The sequence below is a fragment of the Aotus nancymaae genome, unplaced genomic scaffold (assembly GCF_030222135.1).
Source record: "Aotus nancymaae isolate 86718 unplaced genomic scaffold, 86718_ANA_hifiasm-v0.15.2.pri h1tg000019l, whole genome shotgun sequence".
NCBI lineage: Eukaryota > Metazoa > Chordata > Mammalia > Primates > Aotidae > Aotus > Aotus nancymaae.
Window position 1 is genome coordinate 49738912 of NW_026988431.1, and position 19958 is coordinate 49758869.

Genomic DNA, 19958 nt, shown 5'->3' on the forward strand with positions numbered 1-19958 from the left:
TGACCTTTTTTGTATCTTTTTACTGCTTTTGACTTAAAGTCTGTTTTATCTGACATAAGTATAGCTACCCCTGTTCACTTTTGGTTTCTCTTTGCACAGAATATCTTTCTCCATCTCTTTCTTTTCATTCAGTATGTCTTTACAGGTGAGCTGTAAGCAGTGCAAATTGGGTCCTGTTTTTTTTTTTTAATCCATTCAGCCAGTCTATTTTTTAAAGGAAACATTTACTCTGTTTATATTGAAAGTTATTATTGATATGTGAGGGCATATTCCTGTCATTGATTTCTGGTTGGTTTGTATATCTTTTGTTCCCCTCTTTCTCCCTTTTTGTTTATCACTAGGATTTGGTGGTATTCTGTGCTAGTAATATTTGAGTTTGTATCTCATCTTTGTTTCTGTGTTTGCTCTACCAGTGGTTTTTATATTTTGTGTGTGTTTTCATGGGTGGTATTTATTGTTCTTTTAATTCTGGGTGTAGGACTCCCTTAAGCATTTATTGTAGAACCAATCTAGTGGTGTTGAATTCCCTCAGCTTTTGCATGTCTGAAAAAGACTTTATTTCTCCTACATTTATGAAAGATAATATTGCTAGATATAGTATCCTTAGTTAGCAGATTTTTCTTTCAGCACTTTTAATATATGATTCCATTCTTTCCTGGCCTGTAAAGTTTCTGCTGAGAAATCTGCTATTAGTGTAATGAGGATTCCTTTATAAGTGACTAGACACTTTGCTCTTGCAATTTTTAGAATATTCTCTTTTCTTTGATTTTGGCAGTTTAACTATAATGTGCTATGGTGAAGACCTTTTTGAATTTATCTGTTTGGAGATCTTTGAGCCTCCTGTATCTGGAAGTCTAAATCTCTTGCTAGACTTGGGAAGTGTTCATCTATTGTTTTGTTAAATAGATTTTCTAATTCATTCATTTTCTATTGCCTTCTTTTCTACTTGATCTAGTTCGTTACTTTAAGTTTTCAAAAATATCTTGCATTTTGTTCAATGAATCATTCAGTTCCAGAATTTCTGTTTGGTTCTTTTTTTACAATACCTTTCTCTATGGTAAAGTTGTCATTTATTTCTCAAATTGTTTTTCTGATTTCTTGGTATTATCTTTCGGTATTCTCTTTTTTTAAAAAAAGCGTATCTATTTTCATCACAATTATGTTATTGCTAAATGATTATACATTTGTTTTATATACTTATCAGTCATTTGCAGTTTGCTTTTTCATATACTACCTCTGACCATTTTTATTTGCGGGAGGCCTTTTAATAAACTAGTAGCTATCCTTATAAATTAAGGCTATTAATTTTTAACATGTGTTGCAGACATTTTTCCTCAGCTTGTTATATGTGTTTTTTTAAAAAACTTTTTTTACAATAAATTTTGGAGAACAAGTGGCCTTTTGTCACATGGATAAGTTCTTTAGTGGTAATTTCTGAGATTTTAGAAGTAATTTCTGAGTAGTATAGTTTGAAGTTGGGTAATGTGGTGTCTTCACATTTTTTCTTTTTGCCTAGACTTGCTTTAGCTATGCAGGTCTTTTTTGGTTCCACAAGAATTTTAAGATTTTTTTTTTCTAGTTCCATGAAGGATGATGATGGTACTTTGATGGAAATTGCATTGAATCTGTGGATTGCTTTTGGCAGTATGGTCATTTTCACAATATTGACTCTACCCATCCATGAGCATGGGGTGTGTTTCCATTTGTTTGTGTTGTCTAGATTTCTTTCAGCAGTGTTTTGTAGTTTTCCATGTAGAGATCTTTCACCTCCTGGGTTAAGCATATTCCTAAGTATTATATTCTTTTGTAGTAGTTGTAAAAGGGATAGAGTTCTTGATTTGATTCTCAGCTTGGTCATTGTTGGTGTATAGCAGTGCTACTGATTTGTATATATTAATTTTGCATCCTGAAACTTTACTGAATTCATTTATCAGATCCAGGAGCTTTTTGGATGAGTCTTTAGGGTTTTCTAGGTATATGATCATATCATCAGCATACAGCAACAGTTTGACTTCCCCTTTACCAATGTGGATGCCCTTTATTTCTCTTGTCTGATTGCACTGGCTAGGACTTCCAGTACTATGTCAAACAGAAGTGATGTAAGTGGTCATCCTTGTCTTGTTCCAGTTCTCAAGGCTAATGCTTTCAGCTTTTCCCAATTCAGTATAATGTTGGCTGTGGGCTTGTTATAAATAGCTTTTATTACCTTGAGGTATGTCCCTTCCATGCCAGTTTTGCTGAGGATATTAGTCATTAAAGGATGCGGGATTTTGTTAAATGTGTTTTATGCACCTATTATGATGACGATGTTTTTAAAAAATTCTGTTTATGTGATATATCACATGTATTGACTTGTATATGTTAAGCCATCCCTGCATCTCTGATGTGAAACCCAATTGATCATGGTGTATTATCTCTTTGATATGCTGTTGGATTTGGTTAGCTATTAAGTAATATTTTTGTTGAGGATTTTTGCATCTATGTTCATCAGAAATATTGATCTATAGTTTTTCTTTTATTTTTTTTGTTATGTTATTCCTGGTTTTGGAATTAGGGAGATACTGATTTCATAGAATGATGTGGGGAGGAGTCCTCTTTTTCTATCTTTTGGAATAGTTTCAGTAAGATTGGTATCAGTTCTTTGAGTGTCTTATACACTTCAGCTGTGAACCCATATAGTGCTGGACTTTTTTTTGTTGGCAACTTTTTTACTACTGTTTCAGTCTCACTGCTTATTATTGGTCTGTTAAGAGTTTCTATTTCTTCCTGATTTAATTTGAGAGGGTTGTCTATTTTCAGGAATGTATCCATCTCCTATAGATTTTCTGGCTTGTTGTGTAAAAGCATTTATAGTGGCCTTGAATAATGTTTTGTATTTCTGTTGTTTTAGTTGTAATATCTCCCATTTCATTTCTAATTTGGTTTATTTGGATCTTCTCTCTTCTTTTTTTGGTTAATCTCACTAATGGTCTATCAATTTTATCCATATTAAAAAATCAGCTTTTAGTTTCATTTATCTTTTTTACTTTTTTTTGTTTCAATTTCATTTATTTCTGCTCTGATCTTTATTATTTCTTTTCTTCTGCTGGGTTTGGGTTTGGTTTATTCCTGTTTCTGCCTAGATTTCAGAAGATGTATGGAAACACCTGGATGTCCAGGTATGTTTGCTTCAGGGGCTAGGCCCTCATGGAGAACCTCTGCTAGGACAGTGGGGAAGGGAAATGTGGGTTGAAGCCCCAACACAGAGTCCCCACTGGGACACTGCCTAGTGGAGCTGTGAGAAGAGGGCCACTCTCCTCCAGACCCCAGAATTTTAGTTCTGACTGCTTGCACTATGCACTTGGAAAAGCTGCAAACATTTAATACCAGCCCAAGAAAGCAGCCAAGAATGGGGCTGTCTCCTGCAAAGCCATAGGAGCAGATCTGCCCAAGGCTGTGGAGCCCACCTCTGGCATCAGCATGACTTGGATGTGAGACATGGAGTCAAAGGAGATCATTTTGGAGCTTTAAGATTTGACTGTCCCACTGGATTTCAGTCTTGCATGAGGCCTGCAACCTCTTTGTTTTGGCTCATTTTTCCCATTTGGAATGGGTATATTTACCCAATGCATGTACTCCCATTGTTTCTAGTAAGTAACTAACTTGCTTTTGATTTTATAGGTTCAGAGGCAGAAGGGACATTTCCTGTCTCAGATGAGACTTTGGAATGTGGACCTTTGAGTTGATGCTGAAATGAGTCAAGACTTTGGGGGACTGTTGGGAAAGCATGATTGGTTTTGAAATGTGAGGACATAAGATTTAGAAGGGGTCAGGGGAGTGAAATGATATTGTTTGGCTGTGTCCCCACCCAAATCTTAACTTGAATTATAGCTCCCATAATTCCCACTTGTAGGAAGGACTCAGTGGGAGATAGTTGAATCGTGGGGGCAGTTTCTCCCATACTGTTCTTGCGATAGTGAGTAAGTCTCACAAGATCTGATGCTTTTATAAGGAGGAAACCCATTTCACTCAGCTCTCATTCTCTCTTGTCTGCTGCCATGTAAGACATGCCTTTCACCTTTCACCCATGATTGTGAGGCCTCCCCAGCCATGTGTGTGGACTGTGAGTCTATTAAACCTCTTTTTCTTTATAAATTACCCAGTCTTTGGTATGTATTTATCAGCAGCATGAAAACGGACTAGTACCACCTTTTCAGCTGTTAGTGGAGTATTAAAGTCTCCAACTATTAGTGTTGTTATCCATCTCATTTCTTAGGTCTGCTAGTAATTGTTTTATAAATTTGGTAGCACCAGTGTTAGGTACATATATATTTAGGATTGTAATATTTTCCTATTGGACAATTTTTTTTATCATTATACAATGTCTCTGTCTTTTTAAACTGTTTTTACTTTAATGTCAGTTTTGTCTAATATAAGAATAGCTACTCCTGCCCACTTTTGGTTTCCATTTGCATGGAATATCTTTTTCCACTCATTTGCCTTACATTTATGTCAGTGCTCATGTTTTATGTGAGTCTCTGAAGGAAAGCAGATACTTGCTTGGTAGATTTTCATCAATTCTGCCATTCTGTATCTATTAAGTAGTGAATTTAGGCCATTTCAATCAACATTAGTATTGAGATATGAAGTACTGTTCTATTCATTATGTTGTTGCCTTAATACCTGTTTTTTTTTTCTTCTGTTGTGTTATTGTTTTATAGGCCTTGTAAGATTTATCTTTTAAGGAGATTTGATTTTGGTATGTTTCAAGATTTTGTTTCATTCCTTTTACCATTTCTTGTAGTAATGGCTTAGTAGTGGCAAATTCTCTCAGGATTTGTTTGACTGAAAAAGACTTTCTCTGTCCTTCACTTATGAAGCTTTGTTTTCCTGGATACAAAATTCTTGGCTGACAATTATTTTGCTTCAGGAAGCTAAAGATGGGACCCCAATCCCTCCTGGCCTGTAAGGTTTTTGCTTAGAAGTCTGGTGTTAATCTGATAGGTTTTTCTTTATAGTTTATCTGATGCTTTTGTCTCATAGATTTTAAGATTCTTTCCTTCATCTTGACTGTAGAAAACTTGATGAATATGTGCCTAAGTGATGATCTTCTGATAGGTTTTTCTTTATAGTTTATCTGATGCTTTTGTCTCATAGATTTTAAGATTCTTTCCTTCATCTTGACTGTAGAAAACTTGATGAATATGTGCCTAAGTGATGATCTTTTGGGGATAAATTTCCCAGATGTTCTTTGTGCTTCTTGTATTCGGATGTCTAGATCTCTAGCAAGGCTGCGGAACTTTTCCTCAATTATTTCCTGAAAGAAGTTTTCCAAAGTTTTTGATTTCTCTTCTTTCTAAAGAACCAATTATTTTAGGTTTGGACATTTATGATAATCCTAAATTTCTTGGAGACTTGTTCATTAAAAAAAATTTTTTTTCTTTGTCTTTGTCAGATTGGGTTAATTTGAAAGCCTTGTCTTTGAGCTCTGAAGTTCTTTCTTCTAATTGTTCTAGTTTATTGTTGAAACTTTATAGAGCATTTTTGTATTTCTGTAAGTGTGGCTTTCATTTCCAGAAGTTGTGATTGTTTTTTCCTTATGATGTCTATTTCTCTGGGGAATTTTTCGTCCATGTCCTGTATTTTTTTAAATTTCTTTAAGATTTTTTTTTAACCTTTCTCTAGTATCTCCTTGAGTAGCTTAATAATCATCCTTCTGAACTTTTTATTTGGCAATTCAGATATTTCTTTTTGGTTTGGATCCATTGTTGGGGAGCTGGTATGATCTTTTGGGGATGTTATCAAATCCTGTTTTGTCCCATGGGATGATCCCTTGATGTGGTGTTCTCCCCCTTCCCCTAGGGTTGGGGCTTCCTGAAAGCTGGACTGCAGTGATTGTTCTTGCTCTTCTGTGTCTAGCCACCCAGCTGGACTACCACGCATGGGGCTAGTGCTGGGGGATGTCTGTAAAGAGTCCTGTGATGTTATCCATCTTCAGGTCTCCCAGCCATAGATACTAGCACCTCCTCTGGTAGAGGTGGCAGGGAAGTAAAGAGACCCTATGAGAATTCTTGGTTCTAGTTATGTTTAGTGTGCTGGCTTTCTTAAATGCTGGTTATGCTGGCCATGAAGTTGTCACATGGACACACTCAGGACCTCTGAATAGCCAGAATGTTGCAGGGAGTGGAATTAGATTGTTTTCCCTTTCCTGGGATCAGGGTTATTCTGTCATGAGTTGTTGTAATGGCTTAAGTTGGTTGGCCTACAGCCAGTCATTGGTGCTATCAAGAGAACACCAGCTGTGGTAAGTAGTAGGGGCTGTAAGCTTGCCCTAAGATGGTTAAGGTAAGTGTTTTGGTTTCTTGGGTTATGGGTGGGGCCATACAGTTCCCAAGAGTTTCTGTGTTTTGTGTTCAGATACCAGGGTGGTAGGAAAATATCAAGTTGGGACAGTTTTAGGCAAGCCTGGGTTTAGACTCTTCTTGGGTGGGGCTTGCTACAACCACTGTGGGGAAGAGGGATGTTCACAGGCCAATGATATTATGTTTCAGAGGGGTTCTTGGCTGCCTCTGTTACATTATATAGTTTGCCAGGGAAGTGGGGGATAGCCAGTAGAGAGACCTCACCCAGCTCCCATGCAGTTAGAGAAGCTGGTCTCACTCCTACTACTTAGATTTTACTCTAGACCGTGAGCTACTCTGCTGAAAAAGCAAACTTGGCTTTCAGACCTTGCTCCTCCCAATCTGTTCACTCCATCAGTGGTGGCTCCTGGATTCTCCTGTGCTTGCTTGTATCCATAGTAGCTCCCCCTTGTCCCCTGGACTCAAGAAAATTTGTGCCCAGTCAAAACCACTACCAATTTCACTTGGGAGGTTCCTTTGCCCTGTGACCCCCAACTCCAATTCTTCTGGCTGCTTTTCCCAAGGACCCCTGTCAGGTATAGTCAGGGATGACTTTCCTGGACTCAAGTTGGAGACTGGGAATATTTGCAAAGCACTTCTCGCTGCTACTTCTACTTTTATGTTTTATGTGACTCCCTAAATCCATTTCATCTTTTGGTAAGGTTAAAACCTCCCATGATCTGGATTTTCAGATTCCCCAGTTTTTTTTAAATATGGGGGTGTGTGCATTTGGAAGTAGGTTTTCTCCCTTTCACACTTTGGCAACTCAGTTCTTCACCTGTTTCGCAGAATTTGTAGCAGCGTGCTGCTTTCTTTAAAGGATCTGTGAATTCTTTTAGTCTTCCTGGTATGTTCCTCCAGTAGTCTTGGAGCAAAAGATCACGGTATGAGTCTCCACATGCTATTCTGTCCATCCATGTGGAGCTGCATGTTAGCTTTGCCTTCTATCTGCCATTTTATGTTATATGTTTCTTTTTCAATATTCTCTTATAGCTCACAGACCTTCTTTAATATCAATATTTTAAATTCTTTTGGGGATTTTGTAAATTTCTTTTTGATTGAAATCTGTTCCTAGACAATTATTTTGTTATTTTGGAGGTGTCCCATTTTCTTGCTTTTTTATGGTTTTTGTTTGTTTTCTTTGCTTTTTTATGGTTTTTATTGTTATTTTGATATCTGATCCTCTGGTGTAACAGTTGCTCCTCCCAGTTTGTTGAATTTGCTTTTGGAGATTTTCTTGTCACCTCTCAGCCTTCTTGGTGGGCCCTTGCGGAGGCGTGGGCCCAGTGGTGGTTGTGAAGCCTAGACCTGGAACCTTGTGAGCAGAGTGTGGGGCGCACAGGAGCTACATATTTTACGTTAGTAAAAAGTAGAATTGTTTTTTCAGGGTATGTTACTTCATATTTAGAAATGTGTTCGTAAGTATTATGAACTATTATGTAGATGTTTTATATGGCCAACAGAATGATGCTTTGAATTTTGAACACTCTATTGAAAAATATTTTAATAATTAATTTATATATTCTGATGTACATATTGATGCAAGTTCCCTGGTAATTGCTCAGGAGGGAACAATCAAACAAGAACTCATATAGTAATGTGAATTTTAATCACATAGTTAATCTAATTTGGAAATATTTTTATTAGTTAAAAAATTTAAAATTAGCAGTTATTGTGTTATAGTTCTGGGATTGGGGTAATCTTTATTCATCTCCCCTAACTATTTGATAACATTTTGTAAAAATTTAGGTTAGCTCATTCATTCATTCTTTTTTCCAAATGGTATATCTTGAGAAACACGTTTGAATATTCACCTCTCTATATATCATTTGAACATATATATGTGTTTTATATCATTGTTACTATTTTGACAAACTCAAGATAGTTGGGCAGTCTAAATGTTATCATTGATATGTAGATAAAATCATAATAGAGGGAACCTAGTGTTATATATCAAAGAATAGAAAGAATATCGCCCTTTCAATATGTAATTTTGTCTAATATGTAGCCTCAGTTCATGTTGCTTTTTAGTATCTTTAATGACACTATGAAGTTGAATGTGATTGCATAAAAGGGCTCAAAGAAGGTAGCCGAATAGGACTGGGGAGAGGATTGGGTTAGAGAATGGACAAAAAAGTAAAGTAACGTTGGTCAGCACTTCTGTTTAAAAGGAAATGTACAATTGATAGAAATGGTAATGTTTATGTTCAATCTTAACAGCAAAATATATTTCAGAGTCATGTGTAGACTGGAAGTAGAACATTGCCAGCTGAAGGAACAAATGCCAAATTCACAACATTCTGTCAGTGAGCCATACATAGGTCTGTGATTTGTTTTCCTTGGTCATTTCTTAATAACTTTGTTTTTGCAAAATAAATAATTTTTTGAAATGAAGTTAATGGATTTATTATGTTATTAAACCAGAAGACTATAAAGAGGCACAGAGGAAGAAACAAAAGGATTGAGAGGACCTAGTTAGATTTGGGAGCTGTTAATATGAAGAGAGAGCTAATTAAGCATGCCATATTCTCTAGTTCCTTTTATTTTGCTTCTGTTTTTTTATCTGCTCTTTCTCTAACCTTTTGCCTTTAGCCTGTCTGCATTTTTTAAGTTTTCTGTTAAAAGCAGCATTTTCGTCGAATATTTGTCATCATCATTCTTCTGTGTCAGACCTTGTCCAGTGTTCTCAGGTTCTTCTCACCAGCATCACATTCCAAACACAAGCCTGCCTTTGTGTCTTTTTTAAAAACTCAATGAAAAGCAAATTAGAATATGAACTGAAAAACAAAACATACTTTGTTAATCTCTTTGAAAAATTAACTTAGACATAACCCGTTTTGTAGCTCTTATTTTCTAAAGAGGAAAGTTAGTTTTTTTGCAAGTGCTAAATCATAGACTCCTTTATTAATAATCTCATTTTCTTTGGCTAGATATTTTATTTACTCATATGCTTATATCTAGGAGAATACATTATCATTTTCTCCATTTCTTACATTCTTTTAAAGGAAAAAATTTGGTTACTGAAATAAAGCTCAAAATTGTCACTCAGTTAGAAGAGTCATTTAGTACCTCATTTTACTCTAATATTGGCCTGATGTTGTGTGCTATTATGGGAGGGAGAACTGCAAATGAAAAGCTTTCTAGGGTTGATAGCAAGAATTATACTAAAAAGTTATGTTTTGCATAATTATAAGCATATTGTTTGTTGCTGTTAAGGAAGAAAACACAGCAGCAACCTCCCCTGTACCTCTTTTTTTTCTCTGATGCTTTTCTTTTGCCTAAATCTTAAATCAGTTTGGAGGCAGTTAGAAGGAGGTGAAAATGATTTGCTGTGGAAGCTAGACTATTAAGTGGCCTGGCAAGCATTTGGATTTCTGTCTCAGAAGGAAAGCAGAAACATGCCAACTCTTTACCATGCCAAAATACAGAAACTAACTGGGATCGATTCTGAAAACATTTTATACCCATGAAAACAAATGTTTGTAAGAATTACCACCTAACTCTTTTCCTCTGTGAACCCCTGGGTTTCGTAAGAAGAGATTTTAAAAAACACATATTTGGGAATATGTATGAAGTTAATCTCCTGCTTAACTTTTCTTTATGGCCATAACATTTGTAGTTTTAGCTGCTACTAACTTCCTTTTCTTGGTAATGTCATTCCCCACTCCTCAATTCCTATGAATCCCTCTTTAGCATCTTTTTAATCAAGGCAGAATTCAAAGTACAGTGTACAAGTCAAAATCCATCTTTTAAAATGATATGCAACAAAATAATCAAAAGATACAAAATCAGAGCAAGGGATAGTCCAACTACATATTAGTAGCAAGATAAAAGTCAGGCTGCCTGAGTTCAGATCTCAGCTTGGGCGCTTGCTTGTTTTGTGGCCTCATTTGTTCGGCTTGCTTACATCTCTGCCACTCCATTTCCTCATCTGTCAAATGATGTTGATATGCAGCCACCTAATAATAAAATTGTGATGTTTAAATATGGCCTGTGTAAAAAGTCCAATGCCTGGTACTTGGTAAATGCTAAATAGAGTTTTATTTTTGTTTTGTTTTATTATTGTTATTATTTGTATACAAGTTTTCTTAACTTTAGGAAAGTTTTATTTTGAAAAACATTTTAATATCAATAAAATAGGATATAAAGTAGCATTCTGAACTAACTCATTTATTTAAATGCCAAAATGAAGAAAAATGAAATCTGAGAAGTTATAATCAACTCAATATATATTGTATAGCTTCACAATTCAGAGTTATTTACTAAGAGCAATCTAAATCAGTAAATAGCTAAATGATAAAATATTTTATAAATCTCAGTTTTGTTTAAGTACATATAATTGATCAAGACAACAATGTATAATGTGATTTACTACTTTGTGGATTTTGCTTTGATAAACTCCCAAACCTAATGCTATAATTTTTAATTATTTCTAAATAAGAATAATTTACAGTATTTTTCTGAAGTTGGTAAGCAGAAATTACTATTTCCATTTTAAAAATGCATTCAAACTTCAGTGTAGCCTTTTGTTCTAACTATCAGAAATTCCCTGTCATTGTATTTGGAATCAGTAATTTGTAATGTAACATTATATTTACCAGACAACTCTAAGGCCTCTCTGTATTGGTAACTGAGATCAGTGTGATCAGCTTACCCCAAAGTAATGCTTAAACAGCATTATTTTAACAGGCAACAGGTGAGAAAAGAGGCAGCGACCTTTGATATGGACAGTTGTTTTTTTTCTAAACACCATGCTTTTTTTTTTTTCTTTTGAGATGGAGTCTTGCTCTGTAGCCCAGTGTGGCATGATCTTGGCTCACTGCAACCTCTGACTCCTGGGTTCAAGTAATCCTTCTGCCTCAGCCTCCCGAGTAGCTGGGATTACAGGTGTGCACCACCATGCCCAAGTAACGTGGTTTTTTTTTTTTTTTTTTTTTTTTTTGTATTTTTAGTAGAGATGGACTTTAACTATGTTGGCCAAGCTGGTCTCAAAACTCCTGACCTGAGTGATCTGACTGCCTCTGCCTCCCAGAGTGCTGGGATTACAGGCATGAGCCACTGTGCCTGGCCGCCATGCTTCTTTTTAACAAAGAATACTGAAGAATTTATGGGAAACTAGAAAAGCATCTTTGTGTTTGTTTATATTGTTTCATTTCAGAAGAATTTAATTTTGGAAAATATAATCCAAAATTGCTTAAGGGTAAGAAAAAAGTATATAAATTTGCCTTTTAGGGTTACATGATTCCATATGTAATAAATTATTAGTACTTGAGAATAGGTCCAATACTGTCTAGTTTCTAGGAGTGGAGAAATTGAAGGGATTATTAATCTTTTTAATCTGGATGAGGGATGTAAGGACTTAAAGGGTTAGTAAGGGAGAAACATAAGGCTATTGTTTTATGGTATGCAATGGAAGGTATCAGTGAGGATTAATCTGAGGGGCAATGTTATTATCTGAGAGAACAGTTCAAATTAATTGTAGTTGTCACTTCTCATAACTGCACATGGTTCAGTTTCTTGTGACAAGTATATAGCTTACTTGAAGGGACTGGGCCTGGAGTTACACCCATCCTTTGGCTAGGACAGGTATTGACGAAAACAGCTAAAGCCTTAAGTATTATTTATATAGGTATAGTCTTCCACCACCATTTTCCCCACACATACCTCTCAAATCTCCAAGAGATTTGATGCTTCTTGATAAGTAGTTAACAAGAAAAGTTCAAGGTGAAGTATTAATAAATTGTCCCAACAGATAGCAGGGTTCATTTTGGGGACTCCAAATGTCTAATCTCATACCCAGGGACAGTTATAGAAACTGAATTGCAAGACTGTACTCTTGGCATGAAAAGAGATATTAGAGATCTGATATCACCAGTAAAAGACAAGATTACAAGAAACCAAGTTATAAGCCTACTATTAAAGCCAGGCAAAAAAAAAAAAAAAAAAAAAATCAGCAATAAGAATGAGGGGCTCTAGAACTTTGATTATGCCTTGACCGTCAAGGGAGGTTTCAGGTTTCAGGTTCTATATTTCAGAGTGTTGTATTTTGAAGAAATGTAAAAGAAATAACATAGTCTGTAAGTCCTTGGTGGAGAAATGGCATTGGGAAGGACTTCTTGGGTGAAATCTTTATCCATGACTCTTGAAGTTCATAGTGTGGGCTACTTAGCAGATATCTGGAGATCAGATAAGTCGGACTTTTTAGATTTGACAATGTGAGAAATTGTGCTGTGATGAAACACTATTTATTAATTCTTTGGATGTATCTGTGTAGATTAGCCTTATTTATCTTTTACACAAAAAACAATAGCATTCAGCTTCACTAAGATTATAGAAATAGCATCTGATATAGTTTAGATGTTTGTCCCCTCCAAACCTCATGTTGAAAGGTAATTCCCAATGTTGGAGGTGAGGCCTGGGGGAGATATTTAGGACAGGGGGGTAGATCTCTCATAAACGAATTGATGCTATCCTCACCACAATGAGTGGGTTCTCTTGATCTGATTGTTTAAAAGTGTGTGGCACCCCTCCCCCTTGTCTCTGCTCTTGCCATATGAGATGCCTGCTCCCCCTTTGCCTTCCACCATGATTGTAAGCTTCTTGAGGCCCTTGCCATAAGTAGATACTGAAACTATGCTTGTACAGCCTGTAGAACTGTGAGCGATTAAACCTCTTTTGTTTCTAAATTACCCAGCCTCAGCAATGCAAAAATGGCATAATATAGCATCTCCAGGTGTAGGACTGTCTATCTTCTCCCATAGTCTAATAAACTATCCTAATCTGGGGCAGAAAGTTGATATTGGGGTAATGGACATGGCCCAACTGTCCCTTCCAAATTGGGAACAGGATGGGACACATTGGCTTGCTGAGGAGTCTTCCAGTTCTAAAGCAACAGGCCAAGGGTGAACTTAGAGGCTGAAGTGAAGGGTCAGGAGTTGGAAACCAGTTGATAATCAAGAAAATGTATGGGGAAGTACCAAAAGCAATCCTCTGAAACAGTGTGTAGGAGAAGGAAGTCTTTAATGGAGCAGATTCATCTTGGTCGGGAGTACTCTCTGAAAGGGACAGCTCCTGTGGACAGATAAAGCCTCTTTGGGGCTCACCAGGAAACGAGTAATCTCTTTTTAGATGGGGTACCTGTTATACATTTGACTTCCCCTCTTTTGCTGATACTCTGTGATACCCTATTGAAGTGAACAACACTTTAAATAAAAGTAATCACTTACAATAATTATAAAATTAATGCTAAAAAAATAAAGCATTACTCCTCAAAGTGTGCTCCAAGGGATTCCTAGGAAATATTATTGAAAATGTTTGGAAAATATTCTGCATCTATTCTTGGTGACTTATTCTGCATATTAGCATAGTGCTATAGTCTGAATAGTTATGTTCTTAAATTCTTATGTAGTGATATTTTTCATAGAATTAGAAAAACTATTCAAAAATTCATGTGGAACCAAAGAAGAGCCCAAATAGACAAAAGCAATGCTAAACAAAAAGAGTAAAGCAAAAACATCACACTACCAAACTGCAAGCTATACTACAAGGCTATAGTAATCAAAATAGCATGGTATGGTACAAAAACAGACATGTAGACCAGAAAACAGGATAGAGAACCCAGAAATAAAACCACACTCCTACAACTACCTGATCTTCAACAAAGTTTACTAAAACAAGCAATGGAGAAAGGACTCCCTATTCAAAAAATACTGCTGGAATAACTGGCTATCCCTATGTAGAAGATTGAAACAGGATCCCTTGCTTTCACCATATACAAAAATTAACTGAAAATGGATTAAAGACTTAAATGTAAAACCCAAAACAAAACCCTAGAAGAAAATTGAAACAATACCATTCAGGACATAGATGTGGGCAAAGATTTCGTGATGAAAACACCAAAAACAATTGCAACAAAATAAAAATTTGATAAATGGAATCTAATTAAAGAGCTTCTGCACAGCAAAAGAAACTATCATCAGAGTGAACAGACAACCTACAGAATAGGAGAAAATTTTTGCAATCTATTCATCAGACAAAAGTCTAATATCTAGAGTCTACAAGGAATTTAAACAAATTTACAAGAAAAAACAACCCCATTAAAAAGTAGGCAAAGGATATGAACAGACATTTCTCTAAAGAAGACATTCATGCAGCTAAAGAGCATATGAAAAAAAGCTCAGCGTTACTGATCATTAGAGAAATGCAAATCAGAATCACAATGAGGCCAGTGCAGTGACTCACACCTGTAATCCCAGCACTTTGGGAGGCTGAGGTAAGTGGATCACCTGAGCTCAGGAGTTTAAAACCAGCATGGGCAACATGGCAGAAACCCCATCTCCACAAACAATACAAAAATTAGAGATGGTGACTCACACCTGTAGTCCCAGCTGTTTGGGACTACAGGTGTGAGTGAATCCTCCAATCACTTGAGCCCAGAAGGCAGAGGTTGCAGTGAGCTGAGACTGTGCCACTGCACTCCAACCAGGATAAGAGAGAAAGACCTCCTCTCAAAAAAACAAAAACAAAAACAAAAACAATCAAAACCCACAATGAGTTACCATCTCATGCCAGTCAAAATAGCAATTATTCTAAAGCCAAGAAACAACAGATGCTGGTAAGATTGCGGAGGAAAAGGAACGCTTTTACATGGTGGGAATGTAAATTAGTTCAACCGTTGTGGAAGACACTGCGCTGACTCCTCAAAGTTCTAGAAGCAGAAATACCATTGAGCCAGCAATCCCATTACTGAATATATACCCAGGGGAATATAAATCATTATATTATAAAGATACATGCACGCATATGTTCATTGCAGCACTGTTCACAATAGCAAAGACATGGAATCAACCCAAATATTCATCAACAATAGATTAAAGAAAATGTGGTACATTACACCATCAAATCCTATGCAGCCATAAAAAGGAAAAAGGAACAAGATTATATCCTTTGCAAGGACATGGAGGGATCTGAAAGTCATTATCCTCTGCAAACTAATACAGGAACAGAAAACTAAGCACCACATGTTCACACTTATAAGTGGGAGCTGAATGATATGAACACATGGGAGGAAACAGCACACAGTGGAGCCTGTCAGGGACATAGCGGGAGGGAGAGTATCAGGAAAAATAGCTAATGGATGCTGGGTATAATATCTAGGTGATGGGTTGATCTGTGTAGCAAACCACCATGGCATGTGTTTACCTATGTAACAAACCTGCACATCCTGCACATGTACCCTGGAACTTAAAAGTTGATAAATAAAAAATAAAAATGGGCAAAGGACATGAACAGACATTTCTCAAAAAAAGACATACATGTGGCCAATAAGCATATGAAAAAATGTCCAACATCACTATTCATTAGAGAAATGCAAATCAACACCACAATGCGATACCATCTCCCACCAGTCATCTGGTGATTATTTAAAAGTCAAGAAACGACAGAAGCTAGTGAGGTTGCAAAGGAAGGGGAATGCTTATACACTGTCGTAGCAATGTAGATTAGTTCAGCCATGGTGGACAGCAGTTTGAAGATTTCTCAAAGAATTTAGAACTATCATTCAACCCAGCAATGCCATTATATACCCAAAGTAATATAAATCGTTCTACTATTTATGCATACATATGCATGCATGTGTTCATTGCAGCACTATTCACCATGGCAAAGACATGGAATCAACCTAAATGCCCATCAGCAGTGGACTGCATAAAGAAAATGTAGGATGTTATACACCATGGAATACTACACAGCCATAAAAAAGAACAAAATCATGTCCTTTGCAGTAATATGGATAGAAACTGGAGGCCATTATCCTAAGCAAATTAATGTAGGAACAGAAAACCACGTGCTCATTTATAAGTGGGAGCTAAACATTGAGTACAGATGGGCACATAGAAGGGAACAATAGACACTGGGGCCTACTTGAGGATAGAGGGTAGGAGGAGAGAGAAGTTCAAAAAAATACCTATTGGGTACTATGCTTATACCTGAGTGATGAAATAATTTGCACACCAAACCCTGTGACATGCAATTAACCTGTGTAACAAACCTGTACTTGTAACCTAAAATAAAAGTTAGAAAAAAATTTCATATGTTGGAATCCTAACCCCCAAATAATGATATTCAGAGATGGGGCCTTTGCGAGGTGACTATGTCATGAGGGTTCCACCCTCATAAATGGTATTAGTGTGTCAGTGAAAAGAGTCAAACTTTGTAAAATTTTGAAGAGATTTATTCTAAGCCAAATATAAATGACCATGGCCTGTGACATAGCCCTCAGGAGATCCTGAGAACATGTGCTCAAGGTGGTTGGGGTGCAGCTTGGTTTTATACATGTTAGGGAGGCATGAGACATCAATCAAATACATTTAAGAAATACATTGGGTTGGTCCAGAAAGGCAGGACAACTTAAAGCAGGGGGAGGGCTTCAGGCTATAGGTAAATGTAAACGTTTTCTGGTTGACAATTGGTTGAGTTTGTCTATAGACCTGGGATTGATAGAAAGAAAATGTCCAGGTTAAGATGAGATTGTGGAGACCAGGGCCCGGTGCAGTGGCTCATGCCTGTAATCCTAGCACTTTGGGAGATCAAAGCAGGTGTCAGGAGTTTGAGGTCAGGAGTTTGAGACCAGCCTGGCTAACATGACAAAATACCTTCTCTACTAAAAATATAAAAATTAGCTTGGTATGGTGGCAGGCACCTGTTGGTGTGTATCTAAGTGTGCAAATAAAAACAGAATTTTTTTTTATTCTAAATAATTCCTTTAGTAAATGGTAGGCAGGTACCCTTTGTAACTTGCAGAGAAAAAAATATTTGGGATAGCTAAACGCTCATTCAGATGAGCTTTAAAAGGATTATAAAGCATCTGAAATCCAGCTAGCAAATTTTTGAATTAGGTAGTGTGGCAAACTCAAATGCTTAGGAGGTATCTAGAATAAATGAGTAAAACAGACGGAGAAACTATGCTAAACCAAAAAATGCATGCTCATTAAAGGTAACAGCTGCTCCAGAGACTAGTTTTGTGGGAAGAATGTGGGTTTATTGTTTTTGAATCACTTGACTTTTAGAGAGGTGGGGAACCAAGTTTAAATATTTGTGCTTATAAACAACAACACTCTGCAAGACAAATAAAACATGTTCAAAGACCAGTTTGTGACTTCCTAATTAGGTAAATATCAGACTGCGCATAGCGTAACCTCGGCAAGTCTTCATACCAACTCAGCTCTAAGTTATTTTTATCACAGAACCCTTTGTTAAGCACACTCTGAATGAAGAGACCACCTAAACAAGCTTTGTGTGAGCAACAAGGCTGTTTATTCACTCGAGTGTGAGTGGACTGAGTCCAAAAAGAGAGTCAGCAGAGGGTGGGGGGGATAGGAGCTGGTTTTATAGGTTGGGTGTAGGCAATGCAAAGTTACAGTTTAGGGTGGGTTTTTTGCAAGCTGGTGGTGGGGGTGGGGGCGGGAGTAGTGTCACAGGGTGCGGTGTCACAAGGTTGACCTGTCAGTTGAGGCAGAAACAGTGGTAGAATGTCACAAGTTCAGTTAATCAGGCCACAGGGTTCAGTGTCACAAGGTTGACTTATCAGTTGAGGCCAGAACAGTGGTAGAATGTCGCGAGGTCTGTTAATCAGATGCTGCAAGAGCTAGCCATTCTTCTCCTTTTGTGGTTTTCTTGTTACTTCAGATTTTCTGGCTCCTGGAGGCCATCTGGAGGTGTATAAGTGGGTCACAGGGGTCACCATGGCTTAACTATGGTGTAGTCCATGGTGTAGTCAGTTCAAAGAACCTTGTACCCTTTACAAAGAAACTAATGTAGTGATGCTTCCAGCTAGTCTTCTAAGTAAGGTGATTTTTGTGAACCTCATAACCATTCACTTAAAATTAACTTCAGATCACAGTGCTATTATTTGATCATTTTTTTAAAAAAAGATTATATTACATTTCCTAATGGCATTACCAGTAGGCATGAAAATTTCATTGCAAGGCTATAGGACTTGAGTTAGAAAATATTTAGTGAAACACTGATAGCAGAAAAACTAGCCAAAAGTGAAATATGTTTCTTAATTGTTTGCTAAAGTATTTGGCTTATTGTATTTTTATGTGATTTGATCACTTACAGTTGAAGAGTATTTTCCTCAGAGTATGGCAGGCAGTAATTTGAATTTTGAATAAATACTACTGCAGTTTTTTTGTGTGTTTTCATTTTTTAATGGTGAAGTGAAGAGCATGCAATATCTTGTTTTGTGATTGGGCATTTATAAATGTATAATTGGGCATTATTAACGAAACTCTTTGAATGGTCTTTGTTTTGGAAGTAACCATAACTCACATCTTTTTTGATTATTAAATTTTTTAATTTTTTGAATTATTAAATTTTTTTAAAGAGATGGAATCTTGCTGCATTGCCCAGCCTGGTCCTGAATGCCTGACCTAAAGTGATTGTCCCACTGGAGCCTCCCCAGTAGCTGGGATTACAGGCACCATCCACTGTCCCTGGCTTGATTATTAAATATTTTGAGAAGAAAATAAAAGTCTTTCTAACAGATTTTCTTTTCTTCCTTTCATTACCACAAACAACCTCATTCCTTTTTTTTTTCTTTCCTTCTCTTCTTGCCTGCCTTCAACAGTACTTGTGATGCAAGCATATTCTCTAATTGAAAAGTTCTTCATACTTTCCAGGACACACAAAGAAGCAGCTGGGTACTTGCCTCTCTTTGTCGCTCCTTTACCATATTTATCACAATGTAACTGTCTTCTTTTTTACACTCTTCACACCTAACCATGAGCCACTTGAGAACAGGTGCCATTCCTTTGTTTCCAGATACTTATTATGCCTGGTATGGTATCATGTACATAGTGGGCTTGTAATTCATATTTTTGAGTGAGTGATTTTAGTTTTCTTTTTTCTCTCTAATGTAATTACAGTTTTATCAAAAGATGAAAATAGTAATCCAGAGGTATTGCATATTCTCTTTTCGTCTTATTGAACCAGTTACTGTTGCTTCAAATCCAAAATGGAAGGAATAGAAAATCTCAAATATTAGTGATTTTTTCTTTTTTCTTTTTTTTTTTTTGAGACAGAGTCTTGCTCTGTCACGCAGGTTAGAGTGCAATGGTGTGATCTCAGCTAACTGCAACCGCTATCTCTGGGTTCAAGTGATTCTCCTGCCTCAGCCTCCCAAGTAGCTGGGACTACAGGTGCCTCCCACCACACCTGGCTAATTTTTGTATTTTTAATAGAGACGGGGTTTCACTATGTTGGCCAGACTGGTCTCGAACTCCTGACCTTGTGATCCGCATGCCTTGGCTCACTGCAACCTTGTAATTACAGGTGTGACCCACCATAACTGGTCAATGATTCTTTTCTAATAGTTCTCTGCCTTATTTCCAGAAGCTCACATATAATTTTCTTGAACATTTTCAAAGAAAAACAGATATATAGACTAGAATTTAAAACAACAAATGTAATCTAGTAATATTTTGGGGTGCATTAATAAGTGAGCTTCATGTTATTTCAAGTGCACTCACTTTTTTCATAGTTTCAAACATGAATATTGATTTGCTGATCTATTACCTA

General features: G+C 36.7%; 1 protein-coding gene across 1 annotated transcript in view; it reads left to right on the top strand.

Annotated features, from left to right (window-relative positions):
- The window catches only part of LEKR1 (leucine, glutamate and lysine rich 1), a 207411-nt gene that overhangs the window by 46400 nt on the left and 141053 nt on the right, over positions 1 to 19958 (top strand). The gene's annotated exons all lie outside the window — the stretch shown is intronic.